Source organism: Dipodomys merriami, unplaced genomic scaffold (genome assembly GCF_024711535.1).
Source record: "Dipodomys merriami isolate MVZ:Mamm:240054 unplaced genomic scaffold, mDipMer1.0.p SCAF_349, whole genome shotgun sequence".
Classification (NCBI taxonomy): Eukaryota; Metazoa; Chordata; class Mammalia; order Rodentia; family Heteromyidae; genus Dipodomys; species Dipodomys merriami.
Genome location: NW_027205037.1, coordinates 21,780 through 26,933, shown reverse-complemented (window position 1 = coordinate 26,933; position 5,154 = coordinate 21,780). Strand labels below are relative to the sequence as shown.

General features: G+C 34.0%; 1 pseudogene; it reads right to left on the bottom strand.

Annotated features, from left to right (window-relative positions):
* Nucleotides 1-4,757: 4,757 nt before the first annotated feature.
* Nucleotides 4,758-4,854, bottom strand: LOC138803804 (U6 spliceosomal RNA; annotated as a pseudogene).
* Between the last annotated feature and the right edge of the window lie 300 nt (nt 4,855-5,154).

Here is a 5,154-nt window from a genome sequence, read left to right as displayed (position 1 = left end):
ATTAACACTTAAAAATAACTCATTTTCTTGGGAGTAGGACGAAAAGCACAAGGTTAATCCTAATTATTTTAAAAGACCTTTATTTAAAAGTTCACTCATAACTATAAAGACTAAAACTAACTGAAATAGAGAGGAAATAATTTAACTGCATCATCTACATTCAATGGACTATTAATAGAAAACAAAATTATACTAATAATTAGCTTACCCAATTCACTTAATTCTTTCATTCTATTCCATTTACTTTCATAAAAACTGGGTTTTCATAAAATGAAGCATAAAAAAGCATATATACCCACATACTTTTTCAGATCTTAACAATATTTCAGAAATTTTAGCTCTACAGTCAATGAACTGAAATAATACTAAAATATTCAAAGGATTTTCAGAAATTGCAAGACTTGCTCTGAGATGTTATGTATATTGGAACAGATATTCAAAAAGCCTTATTTGTTAAAGTTGCCATAGTTTCTCCCACAAAAGAGCCATTAGTAAAGATACCTGTGCATGTACAAAACACCTTCAAATGCATCCACAATATGGAAATAACACTTGCTTTTTGTTTGTTCGTTTTTGAAAGGAATATCTAACAAGCATATCCACAATACTTATTTTCAATGAATAAGATGGGATATTCAAACATAATATGGGTTGGATTATCTCTTAGTGAGAATAGATATAATATTGCAAAGAAAGTGATTTTCAACAGAAATCCGGAAGGAGTTTATCCAACTTGTGTTTCACAGGAATAATCAGAGAGTAATACCTGTTTGGTCAAGTCGGTCCAAATCACTCTATGAGTGTATCTTAAAAGTATAACCAATTTAAGAGGTCAAATACGTATTTTGTACAGACAATCATCTTATAGCAACAACTTACTAACTAGTTATGTCTGTATCTTCTTACCTAACATACAATAAGAGCTGAAAGCGGTCTCTTTTTCTAACTTAATATTGTAAATGCTTTGATTATGATGTTATTATTAGACAAATAATATGTACAAAGGCTGGTTCCACTGAAATGACATGACAGAACACTGATAAATAAAAACATTGCAACACAGTTAGCTTTTTTCAGCCTCACCCTGTCCACATTGGCAAGCAACATTGCAACAGCACACACACACATATACACATACACACATGTTCGCACATGTACACACACATATACACGCATGCTAAATTCAGGGTTTATTGTACAAAAAAGTCCACATAAAATATTAGTGATTAGGACAAATGATAATATGCCTTATTACAAAATAATACATAAACCATTACCACGCACGTTACATTTTACCTGCCTCTCCACATGTGACCACTTAATTTAGTTTTAATTAATTAATTACCTTATTAATTAATTTATTTGTTTGGTGCTACTACTAGGGCTTGAACTCAGGGCCTGGCTTTGTCCCAGAATTTATTTTTTGTTTCAGTTTTCTCAAGGCTAGCATTTTACTGCTTGTACCACAGCTCCATTTCTAGGTTTTGCTGGTTACATTCAAATCAGAATCTAATGGACTGTTTTTTCTTGGTCTGCTTTCAAACCACAATGCTCAGATTTCATCTTTCTGATTAACTACTACTAAAGACATAAGCCATCAGTGTGGCTTCTACTTTTTCCTATATAGTTATCTAATGCACATACTTAGATGGTAATTTTAAAATGAGAGTATAGAAGCAAGATGTACAGTGATGATACTGTCCTGTCAGAAATTCAAGTTAGTAATGTAAATTTATTCTTAAAACACAAAAAATACCATGATATAGTGTAAGAGAACTCACTATTGAACATAGGAGCCTTAAGAGCTTTCTAATAGATCCATTATTTATTGGTACCCAACATTAGAAAAATGTATGCGGCATTGGTAAAATAGAAGTCCTTTGCAAGACTACATACATTCCTTGTTTTTATAAGACACTTGCTTTCATCTAAAAAGTAGGCCTGTCTATTGTCTTCATGTGATTTTGATGATTGAAAGTGCTTAGTGAGAAGGTCAAAATGTATTAGTAGTCCTTCATTATCAATTCTCATTTTCTTCTTGGAGAATATAATAATCAAATCAATAGTTCAGAATCGGCAAGCAATACTTCAGAATCATGCTTCCAGTGCAAGTGGATCACCAGTAAGAAATCCTCAATACCAATTTCCACAAAGTTTTGTCACAGATACAATCTCCCTGCCTTCTCTAGCTGCTTTACTACCCTCTTATTCCTTCATTGTACAAGAAAAGTATGATTCAACTGATTTCAGTCAGATCTGTTACTAGAACTATCAAGGATTTATTTTACTGTCTGTAGTTGGTAAAGTTATGTCTCTTTACGTAGGCTACTAAAAATGTATTTACTAACTTCAAGTAAATACATAAATTCGATTTCCATCTCTTTTAAAAAATAAAATTTTGTTTGCTCTACAAATTGATCAGAGGCATGGATTATGTGGCTAGCTATGTCATTACACATCTTTCTTTCTTTCTCTCTCACTTTCATGGTTCTCATATATAACACGATTGCTCCATAATTATCCTAATTTATTTTGCTTTTATATTTTTGGTTGTATCATTTCACTTTTTGCTCTGCCATTTCCCAAATCATTTATATGGAAGGCATTATTTCCTATTTTCTCATGCCTAGAATAAGCTGCACATGGAGACATCACTGGTCCTCATTTTCAGTGTGTACATTTGAATATGGAGGAATATCTTTCCTCTGCTCTCCATCAATTCCCTACTCTGCAGTTAGAATAATTTCGAATAGTAAAATTAGAAAAAGAGAAAATAAATCATGGTGAATAAACAGTTGCAGAAAATTCACCAGATATTTCTGACCAGTTCAACCAATGTGAACTATTAGGGAAATACATGGACACCTCATTCCCACTGGCACTCAAAGTCTCTGGTTAGGCAATTCTTAGGAATATGGGGAACAAGATGAAAAAGTAAGGAATGGTATCAATTGCAAGAAAAAAAATTGGAGAAGGATCCAACCATATTTCTTCAATGGGCTGTCGAAAATATTCAGCTTACTACAGTGCGGAGACTTCTTTTTCAAAAGGCCACTTATGTGAATAGTAGGGATGATGATCAGTATATCCCTCTTCAAGAAGCCTACGGTGGACACTTAGACATTGTCAGTCAGTTGGTTTCTCAAGCGGCACATGCAATAACTGTAGATGACTGGACACCCCTGAACAGTGCATACACGTGGAATAATACCAGAGTCGCTTCTTTCTTACTTCATCATGATACAGATACCAATGGCCAAACTAACGGACTTTTTTTTTAAATTTTTTTTGGTCTGGTCGTGGGGCCTGAACTCTGGGCCTGGGTGCTGTCCCTCATCTCTTCAGCTCAAGGCTAGCACTCTACCACTTGAGCCACAGCACCACTTACTGCTTTTTTTTCTGCTTATGTGGTGTTGAAGAATCGAACCTTGGGCCTCATGTATGCAAGGCCAGCGCTCTACCACTGAGCCACTTTCCCAGCCCAAATATTTTTGTTTGTTTGATTTTTGTTGTTGTTGTGATTTTTTTTTTTGGTGGGTCATGGGGCTTGAGCTCTGGGCTTGGGTGCTGTCCCTGTGCTCTTCAGCTCAAGGGGAGTGCTCTACCGCTTGAGCCACAGTAACACTTCCCCAAACTAAAGGACGCTTGACACCCTTATATCTTGCTGTTGAGAATTGAGATAGCAAAGATATGCTGGATCGCCTTCTGTTGAACCATTATATAAATCCAGGCCTGAAGAACAACATAGAAGAAACTCTATTTGACATTGCCAAAAGCATAAGTATGTATCACTACCTCTATGAAGTTGTAAAAGGCTGTACAAATTGTTCACCGAAGTCCTAATGGTCGGGTTAAGTTTCTTAAATTTCAAAAATGCAAGTTCATCTTTTGTGTCCCTACAAAATATTTTCACAATCCAAATAAGAGCAATATCTTTCTTTTTGGTCGGTCATGGGGCTTGAACTCTGGGCCTAGAGCTATCCCTGTGATCTTCAGCTCAAGGTGAGCCCTCTACCACTTGAGACACAGCTCCACTTCCAGTTTTCTAGTGGTTTATTTGAGATAAGAGTACCACAGACTTTCCTTCCCAGGCTGGCTTTGAACCATGATCCTCAGATCTCAGTCTCCTGTTTAGCTATGATTATAGGCATGAACCACCAGTGCCCGGCAGCACCAATATTTTACTGTAAAAATTCATGGATTCCGCGGAATTCTTCCAAGTGAATTGCCTGCCTTGGATGGAAAAATGTATTCAATAGATTTTGTAAACATGTATAATAATTTCTTCAGAGTTTGTGATTTTTTAATAAGAAATAATTTTAATTTACCTGTTGAAATGAGTAGTACAGAAACTAAAATATTTCTGGTGCTTGTCTGAAAAAGTATATTTTAAAATATTCTATATTCTATGTTTGCATAATGTTCATAATTTATTTTCTCCTAGATATACATTGAATTCTATATTATTTTATAATATATAAGTTCATTAATGTGTCCTTTCCGATTGTATTCCATATAGAAACAGTTTGATTCCTTTTTTTCTAGGTCTTAATATTATTTTTCTTTGGGATAAAATGACAATGTTGTCTAATTTGAAAAGTTTTGTAAAGTTTATGCTATGTAAACGCCTTTCTGAGGTGATTTAATACACTGATGTCAAACTAAATTTAATTATATGAATTACGTGTATTGTTAAACTTGTAATTTTGTAATCAACTTTTTAATCACTTTTTTTCATTTCTTGCATCTGAAGAATGAAAAATATGGAATACTTCTCAAATTTTCATATTATCCTTGTGCAAGTGCCATGTTAATCTCTGTATTGTAGTTTGAGTATACGTGCTGCTGAAGCATGTAGTATCCTCTAAATTTAATAGTTAATGCGGCAATCTTTATACAGGCTTATATCTATGGGTGCCTACTTGTAACAAGGAAACCTTATTGTTCCTAACAATGCTATCGATCTTATTTCCCTAAAATTCTGTGAATATTGGAAAAAATTATATTGATCAGTCGATTGCTCATATTTGCAAACTTTTTTTTGCCAATGAATATCTTAAGTCTTTTTATTTGGAATTTGATCATACTGTCTATTACTTATAATTAGGTCCAAAGGTGATGGCTTTTTCAAGTATTTATTTATCCAGCTTTGTG